Raw genomic sequence first — 17,504 nt, forward strand, 5'->3', positions numbered from 1 at the left:
AATTAAATATACATAGCAAGTAAAACTTCATGCACTTTTATGATTTGACAAGAAATTTTGTGTTAGCAATATAATTATTCTTAGGATGGCATTTCTTTCCTGGTCAATTGATATATTGTGTTAATGGAGTACTTCTCCAGACAATGCACCTGACAAGGTACAGTGAATGCCCACATCAGAAATGGCTATGTTTGTTGTTCTAGTAATAAAGAATGCTGCTGTCAGAACAGCATTCACACTGACATAGCCTGGTACCCTGGCTCAATGCACTAATTTCAGTACTGATCTTGCCTGGTACCCTGGCCCAATGCACTAATTTCAATACTGATCTAGCCAGGTACTGTGGCCCAATGCAGTAATTTCAATACTGATTTACCCTGGTACCCTGGCCCAATGCACTACATTCGGTACAAATTCAGCCTGGTACCCTGGCCCAATGCACTAAATTCAATACATATTGATTTTTCTTTGGCACCCTGGCCCAATGCACTAATTTTGCCCAATGCACTAATTTCAGTACTGATCTAGCCTGGTGCCCTGGCTCAATGCACTACGTTTGGTACAAATCTAGCCAGGTACCCAGGCCCAGTGCACTATATTCAATACACACTGATTTTTTCTGTTACCCTGGCCCAATGCACTCATTTCAATACAGAGGATATAAAATGATCTAGGGTATGTGGCTAGTGCCAGAATTTGACCAGCCAGAAAAGGTTTTTTTGACGCTTGAATTGGCAATGCAGAATTTTACAGAATAACTTTTTATTTTTTTATCCTTGTTGATAATTGTCACTGTATTGTGAAGTGAAAGTTCTTGCAAGGTGCAGAGTCGTGAAATGTCAGAAATTAGATGATGACAAATAAGTCTGTATATGATCATGGGAAAAAGAGGGAAAAAGTACCAGAAATTGGGGGAAACTAACATGAAATAGGATGCAAAAATTTACCAGAAATCCAGGAAAAGTGAAATGAATAGCTGAAATAGGAAAGCAAATGATGTTGTGTAGTTTCTGCAAAGAGCATACAGGGAAATATGAAGGTGAATGGATCACTGTTTACATAGGGAAATATGAAGGTGAATGGATCAATGTTTATACAGGGAAATATGAAGGGTGCATCAATCACTGTTTATACAGGGAAACATGAAGGATGCATGGATCACTGTTTATACAGGGAAACATGAAGGGTGCATGGATCACTGTTTATACAGGGAAATATGATGGGTGCATGGATCACTGTTTATACAGGGAAATATGAAGGGTGTATGGATCACTGTTTATACAGGGAAATATGAAGGGTGCATGGATCACTGTTTATACAGGGAAATATGATGTGTGCATGGATCACTGTTTATACAGGGAAATATTGGTGCATGGATCACTGTTTATACAGGGAAATATGAAGGGTGCATGGATCACTGTTTATACAGGGAAATATGATGGGTGCATGGATCACTGTTTATACAGGGAAATATGAAGGGTGCATGGATCACTGTTTATACAGGGAAATATGAAGGTGAATGGATCAGTGTTTATACAGAGAATATGAAAGTGCATGGATCAATACTTCCCAAGTATTCACAACTAAAAGGTTACACATGGGTATATCATATCACTTTGGGATGCCTGTTTGAGATGGGTGGCCATGATATTAAAATGCTAGGATTAGATAAATATAATTGACTCCATGCCATTTCAAAGTGCCTTACTAACAAATAACAATCAAGGTCTCAGATGTCTGGTTAATGTATTTAAATTCTTTCATAAAGGACAAATGTTGATTGCCGCATAAAATAACTGAATGTACAAGGTTCCATTTTTTTTCCCCATTGTCCAATCTCTGATACATAAATAAAAAAATTCCCATAGAGCAATCTTTGCTAAAAAAATAATTTTCCCATAGAACAATCTCTGATACAAAAAGAATTTTTCCTGTAGACCAGTCTCTGATATAAAAAGAATTTTTGCCATAGATTAATTAATCTCTGCTTCAAAAAGAATTTTTCTCATCGACCAATCCTTGCTACAGAAACTTTCTGAAATACAGGTGCTTTTCTCTAATGATAATTTCTCTAGTTTTTTAAAGCAACATGTATGAAAGTTTGTAAAGAAGAAATATCAAATACAGGTAAAGGAAAATTGTTTTCAACTATTTCTCTAGCTTTTTAAAGCAAACATGTATGAAAGTTTGTGAAGAAGAAATTTCAAATACAGGTAAAGGAAAATTATTTTCAACTATTTCTCTAGCTTTTTAAAGCAAACATGTATGAAAGTTTGCAAAGAAGAAATATCAAATACAGGTAAAGGAAAATTATTTTCAACTATGGCAGATTGTCCACTTGAGCAGCTTAATGAAGCATGCCTTGGTGGCACTTTGCATAGAGGATGCTTGTCAATAAAATTCATCATGTATGAACCCTTTTTTAAAGTGAGTATTTTACCTGTCATTTATTGACAAGTTTCAACATTATTTGCTAACATTTTCAATTTAAATAATTGTCAATGATAGTCAATTTATCAAATCAATACACCAGGTTTCCTTCCCAATGCATGTACCTTAACTTTCCTATCAGATTTAAGATGTTTTCCTTAAGTTGAAACATAATGTCATTACTATCTGTGGTATATAATAGGATGTCCTTAAGTTGACACAAAATGTCATTACTATCCGTGGTATATAATATGGTGTCCTTAAGTTGAAACAAAATGTCATTACTATCCGTGGTATATAATATGGTGTCCTTAAGTTGAAACAAAATGTCATTACTATCCGTGGTATATAATATGGTGTCCTTAGGTTGACACAAAATGTCATTACTATCCCTGGTATATAATATGATGTCCTTAAGTTGACACAAAATGTCATTACTATCCATGGTATATAATATGGTGTCCTTAGGTTGACACAAAATGTCATTACTATCCATGGTATATAATATGGTGTCCTTAGGTTGAAACAAAATGTCATTACTATCCATGGTATATAATATGGTGTCCTTAGGTTGAAACAAAATGTCATTACTATCTGTGATATATAATATGGTGTCCTTAGGTTGACACAAAATGTCATTACTATCTGTGATATATAATATGGTGTCCTTAAGTTGACACAAAATGTCATTACTATCCATGGTATATAATATGGTGTCCTTAGGTTGACACAAAATGGCATTACTATCTGTGATATATAATATGGTGTCCTTAAGTTGACACAAAATGGCATTACTATCCGTGATATATAATATGGTGTCCTTAAGTTGACACAAAATGTCATTACTATCCATGGTATATAATATGGTGTCCTTAGGTTGACACAAAATGTCATTACTATCTGTGGTATATAATATGGTGTCCTTAGGTTGAAACATAATGTCATTACTATCTGTGGTATATAATATGGTGTCCTTAGGTTGACACAAAATGTCATTACTATCCATGGTATGTAATATGGTGTCCTTAAGTTGAAACAAAATGTCATTACTATCTGTGATATATAATATGGTGTCCTTAAGTTGACACAAAATGTCATTACTATCTGTGATATATAATATGGTGTCCTTAAGTTGACACAAAATGTCATTACTATCCGTGATATATAATATGGTGTCCTTAAGTTGACACAAAATGTCATTACTATCCATGGTATATAATATGGTGTCCTTAGGTTGACACAAAATGTCATTACTATCTGTGGTATATAATATGGTGTCCTTAGGTTGAAACATAATGTCATTACTATCTGTGGTATATAATATGGTGTCCTTAGGTTGACACAAAATGGCATTACTATCCATGGTATGTAATATGGTGTCCTTAAGTTGAAACAAAATGTCATTACTATCTGTGATATATAATATGGTGTCCTTAAGTTGACACAAAATGTCATTACTATCTGTGATATATAATATGATGTCCTTAAGTTGACACAAAATGTCATTACTATCTGTGATATATAATATGGTGTCCTTAAGTTGAAACAAAATGTCATTACTATCCATGGTATATAATATGGTGTCCTTAAGTTGAAACAAAATGTCACTACTATGTGGTATATAATATGGTGTCCTTAGGTTAACACAAAATGTCATTACTAGCCATGGTATATAATATGGTGTCCTTAGCTTGACACAACATGTCATTACTATCTATGGTATATAATATGATGTCCTTAAGTACAGCATGTAGAGCATTATAAAGGAGTAGTGTACTCAAGTCAAAAGGGAGTGTAAGGCTGATTGTACAATATTAACTGTATATGATATATGTAAGACTGATTGTACAATAGTATATGTGTATGGTATATGTAAGGTTCATTGTACAATATTACATGTGGATGATATATGTAAGGCTGATTTTACAGTATTACATGTATATCATATATGTAAGGCTAATTGTACAATATTACATGTATATCATATATGTTAGGCTGACTGTACAATATTATATGTGTATGATATATGTAAGGCTGATTGTGCAATAGTATGTGTGTATGATATATGTAAAGCTGATTGTACAATATTACATTATAATATGATATATGTAAGGCTGATTGTACAATATTATGTGCATATGATATATGTAAGGCTGATTTTACAATATTACATTATAATATGATATATGTAAGGCTGATTGTACAGTATTACATTATAATATGATATATGTAAGGCTGATTGTACAATATTATGTGCATATGATATATGTAAGACTGATGGTACAATATTACATGTATAAGATATATGTAAGGCTGATTGTACAATATTTTTTAGGCTGGTTGGTCAATATTACATCTCTCTGATATAAGTAGTAATAGGGGATACCATAGGGTCAATGGGAAAATACATTACAGACCCCATGGGAACGTTTAGGGTCAAGACTTTTCAGATCACCCTGGGAAGGTTTTAGGGTCAATGGGGATTGAACATGGGGAATATTGGGCCTGCATAGCTTCAAGGGAAAGTGGGGTTGTTGTATAGTGATAATAGGAATGGAACAAGTGAGGTGACGTCATAGTACTGAACATTGGTAACAATGTAGCAAGGGGCTGACCTGAATATGCACTACTCTAGGAGAGACAAATACAGGAGAGATATAGACATAGGCACATATAACACATACAACACATACAACACATGCACACACACACACACACACACACACACACACACATACATATATATATATATATATATATATATATATATATATATATATATATAGAGAGAGAGAGAGAGAGAGAGAGAGAGAGAGAGAGAGAGAGAGAGAGATATTGATAAACATCAATCTATTATATCTTAACTATAAAATTGCCCAAAAATAATTTTTTTGACAAGAAAGCTAATCTTTAGGAGGTGTACGAGTGGTCCTGAAAAGGGCCTTTGTGTTGTTTTCTTTTCGTTTGTTAACATAATTCCCTTAACATAGAGGACATTGGATATGACTTCTCTTCCTCAAACTTCTTCTGACTTCTGGACCGTAGATGAGGACTCACTTCAGACAGCATTGTCTCTCCACATATATTCTTCTTTTCCAAATGCTCGTATCGGTGATCCGGATGATTGTCCGTGATGATCTGGCATACATAGGTAAGTCCATATGGAACAGCATTGACAATACGAGGGTAGATGATTCAACGTTAGTCCAGATCTTGTAACGAGAACAGTTGAAGCGATTGTAGTGAACCGCTGTTATTTATAGTGGAAGAGCAGATCGAAACAGATTGAGGTGTTTCACCAATCCCAATACACTTTACAAAATTCAGTCACAGTACGGAGTCTGTCTTCCAATCCGAAGAGAGCTCCTTGTGACATCACATTCCCAATATATATATATATATATATATATATATATATATATATATATATATATATATATATATATATATATATATATATATATATATATATATATATATGACGGAAACTAAGAAGACGATGAATAGGGGTGCACCAGCTGTGGAGACGATGGCATAGCAGCAGCTACCAAAGTCAACACAGACTTACTTCCAGAAGAGACCAATTTTAATTTGGATTTTATGGATTTTCTCTCTTTGCAAGAATTTGTTCCGCTACCAGCACCTTCGCCACCTTCTCCTTCTCTACCACATGTCAAGGATTTAAATAGAGACAGAAAAAAGATTTCGAGAAATTGTTGCAGCAACAGAAAGAAGCAGAAAAGCTTTTCTCCTTCAACAGCAACAGCAAGAAGAAGAGGCAAGAAGGAAACGATATGAATAAGAGGCTGCAGCAAAGAAGAAACCAGGTTTAGGAGAGAAGGAGGACAGTGAAAGTCAAATGGTGAAGGTACTCTTGGACATTTTAACAGAGTTAAGGAGTCTGAATCAAATGTATTAGACTTCTTTATTACGACCCAAGAGAAAAAGACCTTCCCGAACCAAACAGCCCAACCCTGTTACTACACCTGAGATACCCACCCTAGTGATTTCTACCAAATCATCATCGACACGAGCGAGTCCAGAAGTAGGTCTTGGCCATGTCAAAGGCTTAAGGCAGTCAAAGCTGCTTGCTTTCCGTTCCTGAGTTGTTTTTTTAACGGTCCTTTTCAAGGCCAGTCACCTCTCTCGAAAAGAGATAGCATCCTTTTTGCCAAAATCAATTAAAACTTAAAGTCCCTTTTTGCCCATGATATGTGTATGCGTGAGTGCGTGAGCGTAGGTTCTTATTATGATTATAAAAATCAAAAACCAAGAGAAACTTGCGTTTACTGTCTGGACTATTCTGATACAAATTTTACAATGCAACATCAAAACACAACGCTTTAAAAAGTTCATAGACTTTTGTGTATTTTTGTTCTCTCTCTCTCTCTCTCTCTCTCTCTCTCTCTCTCTCTCTCTCTGTTTTTTGAATTTCTTCACTTTCACAGGTTTTTCATCCTCTTCTTCCTCACTTTCTTCTCGTCTTATTTTCTTCTCTTTTTTATCTTTCTGGACATGTCTGGATACTTCCTTTTGCGAGGGAATCGCTTATTTCTGTTCTAAACCCCTCTCTACCTCTTACTCATGTTTGTTTTATAGGTAATTCTGAAAACCAATGTACTTTCTCTTGACAATGATAACAGGTATCCTGATATTTTTCTCTTCTGACACCTGTCTTGCCTTTTTGACGATCTTGACACTTTGTAGCCCAATGCCCAATGCCCATTCTTCTTAAAGATAAAGCAAGTATCTTGACTTTTATCTCGAATGAGGGGGAGTAGTCCCTCGGCTTGTTCTGAAGAAAACTTTCGTATGACACCTCATAGCTCTCATCAGAAGTTCGATCTGTGTGGGCCCTTCCATCGTTCTGGTCGGTTTGAGAGTGAAATAAATACTGAAAGGGAAGACACTGGTGTCACATGAATATAGGGGAACATGGCGTTTAAAATGTAGACATTTGTTTGCAGTCAAGATGAAATGATCGCATCATTTCGCGGAGAAAGAAGAAAGTAAAAGGCAGAAACGTGATTTATCGCCTCGCACAGTAGCTAAAGTCTTGGCTCCAATTCATGCTAGTGATTTTGAAGATGACACTAGTGAGCCAGAATCCAGACCCAGAGAGCCTACACCCAACCAAAATTTACCAGTATCACCCGAAAAGTACTACACATTCGAGAGACGGAACAGCGTTCCTCTAGAAAATTTAGATCTACGACTTACACGTGCACGGTGAAATTTAAAGATTTCAAGTCCAAAGTACCGTTGGGGAAAGCAGAGGGGTTCATCACTGTGGTGTGGGATTCTTTGTTAACCACACTGAAAAGACAACGTGAAGCCAAACAAGACGATCGCTTGAGACTTTCCATTCATAACGACCGTATTAAGTCTCCCATTTGGATCGAGTTTAGCAGCCCGGCAGAACTGACATCTTCCAAAGTCTTCGACAAGATTCAACACGTACAACAATCCAACGACAAGTTTCATATCACCGATGGAAAAGCGACACTGTTCATCACCCATGTTTCTCTCCCCCAAGGGACAGGATGCAAAAAGGTGTTATTAGCGGACGAACTTCTCAGCACCAAAAAGAGTTTCATCCGAATTAACAACCCTCAAGACAAGATGTGTTCAGTCCGTGCCATCGCCGTAGGACAAACCTATGCCGATAAGAATGACACGGTAGAATGGAAAAGAGCCTGTGAGAACATTCGACAATCGAACCGAGCCAAATAACGAAGTTAAGCAGAACTCCTCTTACAGCAAGTGGGGATATCCAAAGACACACCCTGTGGCATTCCTGAAATGCAAAAATTGCAAGAAGTCCTAACTCAACGCTACACATTTAAAGTGCACCATCAAGAAGTGCGTGGACCTCTGTTATTTCGAGGCAAACATTTCAAGGATGGAAAATACATTCACATCTATTATCATTATGGACATTTTGATACCCTCACCAGTATCACTGCATTCCTGGGATAGGGTTATTATTGTGAAAAATTTGATTATGACTATAACAATCAAGAGCAACACAAGCATTGTGGATCGAAATGCACAGGATGTTTGGCCTCTCAGCCCTGTCTTCACGAAGGACAAGAATGAGTGCATTGCCTAGTTTGTGAGCGCATTTTCGTCAGCCCTACCTGTTACCAATAACATAGGAAGAAACAAGGTTCTCAGCAGAAAAGTGCTTGTCAACTCCTGAGATTGGGCGCTACTTATGGACAAGGCATACGTACCAAAAGTGCCAAGTTACACGTTTGTCAAGGAAAGAAAAGATGTCACATTTGTTGCCAAATCGTGGACTTGGAACACGAAAGCTACATTCAAAAATACTATTCCAAACATCAAGAGGAAGACGATGACCAGGAGCAAGGGAATTTCATTTTTTTTTTCGATCTCGAATTCATGCAAGAGACCGGCATTCAGATTTCTAATTTATTCGTGGCTCATCGAGTGTGTGAGAAGTGCATCCAAGAGCCTAGTTTTAGTCATTGCACTCACTGTAGCAAGATTCCTGACGGACGTGAAGAAAATTCGCACAATGGATCTTAGACCCCATCGACGAAACGTGGAGCCTAGAGGACATCGACCATTACGGAGATTGTCATCGCCATGCCACGGTGGTGGCTAACAATTTCTCGGGGATACGATAGATAGATTCTTTTGAGAAAATAGGAACAAAGTACCGAACATCCTAAAGTGACTTTGAACGGAGCCATAATCATTTCCATGCAAGTGTGACAAGTGCAGTTTAAAGATTCGATGAGTGACTTGGACATGCCTTTGAGTCGAATGCCTGAAACTTTTGGAATGGAAGAAATGACCAAAGGCTATTTCCGCACTGTTTCGATACTGAGGCCAATCAACATGCCGTTCTACCCTATTTCCCTGAGGCTCACTGCTACGACCCCGAAAACGTGCGCACCGAACAACAAGAAACTTTCTACGCTTGGTACCACTCCCACACCTTGGAGGAAGAAATGTTACAGTATTGTCGTTCCAACGTGGACATTTTACTACGTTGCTGTGGAAAATGTTGAGAACTGTTCAAGGAGGGATCGATCCATTGACAGAAGACTGCACCATTTCCAAAGAGTGTTCCTTAGTGTACCACCAAAGATTCATGCCCGAAAACAACTTGGCTGTCATAAGCCCTCAAACGACGAACTGTGTCAAACGTCAATACTCGGCCAAAGCCCTACGCTGGCTACATACTTGTGCGACAAGGAAGATAAATTTAACCAACATGCCTGCAATGGGGGATCCGAAAAGACCATCGGAATGTATTGGGTGTATGGTTGGACTTAGAACGCACTCCAAGATCGTGTAATGGACACTTACTTCACGGATATATCATATGCTATGCTCAAAGTGACACTAAAAACAGTTTTTACAACGAATCATGGAAAACTTGTATGAGGCCACTTGTCAGCGGCGCTTGAAGTTAGAATAGCAAGGATAACAAGTGGTGGATATGTGGGAACACGAGTGGGATCACTGTTTGAAAACCGATCTCGAGTTTAAACCTATCGTGGAAATTTACAAGTTGGTGGACCCACTGAACCCACGGACGAATTCCACCTGTTTCTGTATCACGCTGACTAGGTATTCTCTGTATCCTTACGTGTGCAAATATTGTCACTTTTGTCGCAGGGCACCCGCAATTGCTGATGGAACACATTGACATGGACAACATTCAACAATACGGAGGATTGATCAAGTGCAAAGTCTTGCCTCCCACGAAACTGATGTTTCCTTTGTGCCGTACTAATGCCGAAACGTGCAACCAACATGGACCTTGTCAGCACACCCAGAAAAAACACGCTTTGACCGGATCGTATGTCAACGTGGAATTGTTTAAAGCTCTGTACCTGGGATACAAACTGTTAGAAATGTAAGAAATTTACCACTTTCCCATGACAGAACAGTACCACAAGGGTGACCAAATTCAGAAAGGCTTTTTCGCAGGCTACATGGATGCCTTTTTGAAACTGAAACAGAATTCAGCGGCTATCCTTCCTGGTGCCACACTCCCGAAGACCGAAATAAATTAAAAAAGAGAAATACTTGGAACGGGAGTGCAACACATTAGACAACGTGGAGAAAAACGAAGGTATGCGATCGTTTGCCAAAGTGATGTTGAAATGTTTGTGGGGCAAAAATGGCACAACGACCGTGTTTACCCAAGACGGAGTATTTGACAGAACCTTCCGGCTACTTCCAGATGATTCGCGACAAAACCAAATACATGAAACACGTGCATGTCCTTCGGGAAGACATGATCCTGGTTAATTACGAGGAAGAACTGAACTTTGTAGAAGCCGACGAATTTGGAAATGTCATCATTGCGGATTACGTGACAGCCCCTGCTCGCTTAAAATTGTCTGAAGTTTTAGAACTGCTAGGAGATCATGGGTTGTATTTTGACACGGATAGTTGCATCTACATCGATCGCCTTGGTCACTGTTACCCTGATATCTAAGGAGACCCTTTAGGAGTATGGACAGACGAGCACCCCGACTACGATATCCTGGGAGACATAAGGAGAAATGCACATGGAGTATAAAGTGAAAGGATTGACTCTCAATTATCGCACCAATCGAGTGGTGAATTTTCGCGTGCTGAAACAAGCTTTGCAGTCTGGGTTGGATGGAAACTTTAAAGTGACCACCTACGAACTGCACAAGTTTATACGTTTACGCATACACCAAATCGTCAGTCGACCTTTAGAAAAAGTCAAATCGTGTACCAGAAGAGTTCGGTTTCCCAACCACTTCACTTTACAGCACGGTCACGGTGATATTGGTCAACATCTAAAATGGGATATAGTCCAAGACCGATAGTTTATTGTAACTACAAAGTCCAAGCGAGATAGATGAATACTTTTAAATAGGCATCATTCATGTTCGGTTATTCTTAAGTGGAGTGTGATGCTTTGCCTTGCGGTGAGAGCAATGTCGTACGCTGTGACCTCAGCGATGCAGTAAAGCATCATGTGAACTTCGTTATGACTACTTTAGTAGGACATCATGGGAACTTTGCTATGACTACTACTATCACAACACCTACCATGGAAAGTGCTGCAGTGCAGGTCAAACCTGATGGACGCGAAAGCGATGACACTCGCTATCGTGGACTCTTTACTGGTTTTCATGGTGGATGTTATCTTCCATACGAGACTATGCGTCTACCACCCTACGGATGTCGTCGAACCCTAAGTAAACTTCCGCGGATTTCACCCTACCTTCATCGAAATGAGCCCGTGAAAGACGAACATTAGTGCCCTGTGCGTTTGCCTTAATACTGCGACTTTGAAGGTCGATTCCAAACCTTCAAAGTAAGATGGCCTAAATATATGGGAGGACCTACCCCCGAAGAATTAGCCAGAGCCGGATTTTTCTACTTGTGCGAAGGGGATAAAGTCAGGTGCTTTAGTTGCGGTGTCACTTCACGAGTGGGAGCAGAAAGATTCGGCTTACCTGGAACATGATCGATGGTCTCCGAACTGTCACTACCTACCTTTAGTGGGACCTAGTCATTTAAATGGCATACCATGTCGTTTAAGAAACCATATTCGCTAGGAGCTAAACATTGGATAACACCTAGACCAGTATTTAAAACCCATAAAAAAGTAATATTCATGGATTACCAAACGAACTGCAAGAGATCTACAAGGAAGTTTGGCAGGGACCTGCCGAAGCAAAATTTCAATTGGTGGCTGAGGAACTTTTGTGCCGAGAATTTCACAAGAGGAAATTGACAAAAGTCAACAAACTCGTCAAATTTTTCCGGATCATGTCTGCGTTAGTCTGACTATTCCGTTTTAGACTGTTTACATCAGAAGATTGTATTCCAATTCTTGACTGTTACCCTGAATGGCAGTGGTCAGAAATTACCCACTATGAACATTACTTTCGCTCTAGTAGAAGATTTTAAATAAAATAAGGACAATTAGATGTGACACCAACGTGAGTATAAATACTGACTGTCATGATAATGAATACTTTACACTGCCATCTCACCTCTGTCTGCGTGGGTTCGAGTCTAGGATTCGGCCAATGTTGGTATGTGAGAAAGGTTGCCGGTAGCTTCTCGTGGGTCGGTGGTTCTTCCCGGGGTTTTCCCGGGTTCTTCCTCCACCATTAATACTGGCCGCCATGCATATCCTATCGTGTGCTGACAAAATGGCGTTAAACCCCACAACAACAACAACAACAGGAAGAGAAATTTGTGGTTTGCCTGTGGAGTTGAGAGAACGCATTTTCCGAGAGCTGGTCAGAATACAAGTTCATCTCAAAGAACAATTTTATCCGTTACGTCACTGATGTTTAAACCACTGGTACCTAAATGCTATAAGAGGACTGATTCAGATGAAAGTGTTCCAGTGGTCAGACAATGTTAAAGTGGATTTGGGCGAGAAGGATTGGTTTGTTGTGACTCATTCTTTTTACTACAAGGTAGACTTTCTGCAACGAATTCCAGAGGAACAGTTAGAGGATTACCAAAATCTTTTACACAACGTAAACTTAGTTCAAGAGGAAACTTCTGAACGGTGTGTGATGTGCAAGTTAGTGACAAAACCATTTAGATCCGCCACTGGAGTGCGATCATCTCTGTGCAGAAAGTATACTTATTGTCTCCGAAATAAAGAGGTATTAAAACGGGCTACCATGCCACGACCTTTATCAGTGGTGATACAACAGATTCCGTTGAAGGAAATCAATCAGAGTATTCAAGCGGTGGAAGATTACCAACACTTATTACATGAACTGTGTCCCATGAATTGGGGTCGACGTGTGGTGTGTGTCTTAGTGACTTCCTTTCTGGGATTTCGTTTACCAGCCGATTCCTTGTGGACTGTTGACGAGCAGTACCTACCACAAAATAAAACATGAAAGTGGTAACTTTAGATGTCCACGAGAGACCCATTAAAAGCCTTGCGCTTTCATCTGGATACTTCTCGACCTCTACCGGAAAGAAGATTCATAAACATTTAGGTACTGAAGATCTATACGACGATGTGTTAGTAGCTTGTGAATTGCACCCTCACTGGAAGATTTACGTGACTAGAAAAGTTGGGGTTTTGAGGCTTAGACCAAAAAAGTGACCAATTATACCCAAGAGTTGTGATCCTCAATTCAAACGTCGAGTGAAAAAAGTAACTTTTAAACCTGTGTTAGTGACAGTGTCAGAAGAAGAAGTACCCGACGCTGAGGACAACCACTCCCTTCAGGACAGGATTGTCATGGACATTCCAGAAAAACCATTCCGGGAGGACCCCTATGTGAGTTTACTGATCGTAGAGACTGTAAGAACATTACACACTGTCCCTAGGATACCTTAGTTACCAAAAAACATGTTGTACAGTGACTTCTTTATATTCCACCTTGATCGTTGTGATGCGTATTTTACCGTTGTACTTAACCATTTGGCTTTTATGTATTTTTCTTTTGTGTTATTCCATTTAAACCTGTCTTGAAATAAACGTGTCCTGAAAAAAGTATAAAAACTCTTGTCTTGTCTGTTTTCCTGTCAAAATTGACATTTCGTACACAATAGATACTTTTCTCTCTCTTCATCCACTTTCAATGTCATCGATGTACATTTAGATCGTGCTAGTTAGGAGGCCTTCTGTCTTCGCCATCCCTTTAACATGTTAATTGCCGGACCAAGCGGTTCAAGCAAAACTGAATTTGTCAAACGTTTGCTCGAACATAAACATTATTTGATCGATGTCCACCTCAACGGATCGTGTGGTGTAACAAAGAGTGTCAATCGGCGTACAGCCTCTTGCAAGAAAGTCTCTTCCATCGTTTTTTGGAAGGCATTCCTGACGAAGACGACAGGATCGTGTCTGACCCAGCCAAACCCATCTGGTCATCTTCGACAACATGTTAGGAGAAGACGAAGAAGAAATTAAACTGTGGTTTACGTGCAAAGGGCATCATCGTATGTCAGTGTCATTTTCAACAAAGTAAAGCCTATCGCACCATCAGTCTCAATGCTCATTACTCGGTCTTCTTTTAAAACCCTAGAGATAAATCGCAAGTGCAAGTCTTAGCCAAATAGTTAGGAAAGCCGTGGCTGACTAATGCGTACGACGATGCCACTCAAACCCTACAGGCCTATTTACTCGTGGATTTAAAACCTACCACACCCAATTATTTGCGATTTCATACCCATCTGTTTCACCACTGGTGCCAAGACTGAGGGCCTGTCGTGTACAAGTTCACCTCGACTTAATAAAAAAAAATATATAAAAACCTCGGACACTTTGGGTAAGTCTCATACAGCGTCAATATGACGTCCCTTCGGTCTCATCTTCCCGTCAAATTGAGTTGTGCCTTGTATGGCATCAGTCGCGAAAACAATCCCAAAATACGTGCTCGTCTTAGAAGCCAGTCTCAAAGAAGTCTTATGACGTCAATTACTGAAAGGCATCATTCACATTCCCCATTAAATCAAACGCTTTTTTGAGAGAAACGAAGAAGACTTGACGCAACTGGCCGATCCTCGCATCGACACTCAAAGCAAAGAGCAAATCATTTAGAAACCTGGAGGCAGCGGTTTTCTAGGAGGTGTCATCATTCGCTCTCTCTTAAAATGGGATCCTAATGACCCAAAAGTCCTCCCCAAGAACAAAGCCACTACGAAAAAAGCCCGACAAATCCAAAAGAAAAAGGGCAACAATGTCAATATCAGGTCATATCCCCAGAAATGAAAAACGGACAGAAAAAGAAAAGAAAGTCCCCAGAAAAAGAAATTCCCGAGAAAACAGCTTCTACCAGCAAGATATACACTTCGTAGAGGATGCAACCTTATATTTGCAAACCATGACCTGCAGTGACGGTGACCACATCTCTAGTAGCCTCGGGTTCTTCTACTTCTCCATTGCTGATGATGCCTGCCAAACCCAATTTGTGACACCCGTTCTTCCTCCTTTGATGAAACAACGGAAACCCGCATCTCAAAGAACTTCACCTCTAGCGGTGAGTTCCCATTCCTTTAGCTGCAGTGGCAGCTGCTCACAACGTACCTGCTCCCAAAATCAAAGTCCAAGAGAGATCGGGCATGTTACAGAGTATACTGGATTTGTCCAATCAAGAACTGTCCCGATTTAGTCCGTGGCGAACCCCTCCATCATCTGTGATACCTGTCATTACGTTGATACAACGTAACGACAGTCAGTGGAGATGAATTCCAGTACAAAAAGACCAGCAGTAAAGGATGGAGATCAGTGTTTTTGTGCTTCTGAACGCCCATCGATGTCCCCTCAAAGAAGCACACACCGTCACCATCGTCGTTCTCCTGTCCAAAAGGAAAAGGAAAGGAAAAGGACAAGGACACTCTCGGCATCCGTAAAAATGCTTAGCCAAGCATCGACGTCACCCCCCCCCAGAAAGGACACAGTCGTCTAAAGAAAAAAAAAGGAGCAACCAAAGAGGAAATTTTGGAAAACACATCGTTATCTTTTTTCTGAAGCGACAGTCAAAAAAGATAAAAGGGAGTTTGCCAAGTCATTGACGTCAGTGCATTTTTGGTGTGTGATCTGGAATTGACAAATAAAGATGTCAACCCCCAGAAAACATCCTTCTTCACTCCCTAAAGGAAAGAAAAGGAAGGGAATGCCTCCTCGTTTAGTCAAACATGGGGACATGTTGTCCATCCTATCCAAAGCTTCTCCACCCATGCGAAAAAAATCATTCAAACAGCCTCCAAAGACGTGATCGATACCGTGTGAGAATGTTGTTTGAATGTCTTGAAAAGTACGATACCTTTATCTAAACACCAGAAGAAGAAACAAAATGCTTAGCCAAACATCATCACGTTCTTAGCTAAATGATTCGAAAGAAAATACCCATCCGTCAAAAGAAAAAGATGTTGGTCCAACACGGAGGATTTTTTTTTACCTCTCTTAGATACTCTTGTCAAAGAAATACGTTGAGGCTCCTGGGAAGTGTTTCATCCATGCTTCCAGGAAAATGAAAGGGGACCTCTGGACTCAACAGATCTCAGACGTGACCATTGAATTCGAATAGAAAGATGAAATCTTGATTTTGTGTTTTACAAAAGATGGATGGAATATCATCGTTGGCAAGAACAACGGACCCCGCATTTAACTCCCGAACCTCTTTTGACCGAGATGTCCCAATTACAACATGAATTGCAGTCATTGATGGATTGTAACGATTTGTGCGAAACAGTAACATTGCAAAAGTACGGTCAACTATTGCAACAAATGAACCTCTCACCAGAAAGCTTTAGACTAAACAGATCTGCCAACTCTGAAAGATTTTAAGACCCTGATGAAAAGTCCATCATCACCGTCGCCAACACCATCACCAGAGGTCAAGACAGACGTAGCCCCACGAATGCCTGAGGAAGAAGAGGTACAAGAAGTCTTTCAAACACTGTCCCATTCCTTGTAAGATTGCAGCGTCCTTGTTGACCCTTCCCCCACTCCTCAACGGGAAGAACTTAACGCTTGGGTTAAACAGATGATGCCCACTTCTCCTTAGACAAAACCAAAAAGAAAGAAGGGAAACCAGAAGTGAAAAAAGAAAAGAAGACCAAAGCCATCCCATTACCACCCCACTACCACCACTACCCTCGACGTCTACTCCCGTTGCACGTTGGACTCATAAAGACGTTTCCAAACCACCATTTCGCTCCAAAGTAGTATCAGCGAAGAGTTGGTGACTTATTAAAAAATTGAGAATGTGTTAGCATTTACTATGATCCAGCCTATCCTGTAGCTTAAGGACGAGTTCAGAAATTGTATCGTGCTGCCAAAACCCATCTGAAAAGTCTCCATTTACCTCAGATGCAACGATGGTTAAAAGAAAAAGCCACGTACACATTACACAAACCCATTCGACGATCATTTTACAGAAGTAGCATCAGACTGAAGAGCATCGATCATCAATAGCAAGCCGGTTTAGCTGATGTCTCTCATTTGGCCAACTACAATCGTGGCTACAATATTTGTTTTGTGTCATCGACGTCTTTTCCAAATTTGCCTGGGTCGTGCCATTGACTTCCAAATCGAGCAGTGAGTTAGTGCGAGCTCTCAA

This window comes from Sinohyriopsis cumingii, chromosome 7 (genome assembly GCF_028554795.1).
Source record: "Sinohyriopsis cumingii isolate HCF-2022 chromosome 7, ASM2855479v2, whole genome shotgun sequence".
In the NCBI taxonomy this organism is placed as follows: domain Eukaryota; kingdom Metazoa; phylum Mollusca; class Bivalvia; order Unionida; family Unionidae; genus Sinohyriopsis; species Sinohyriopsis cumingii.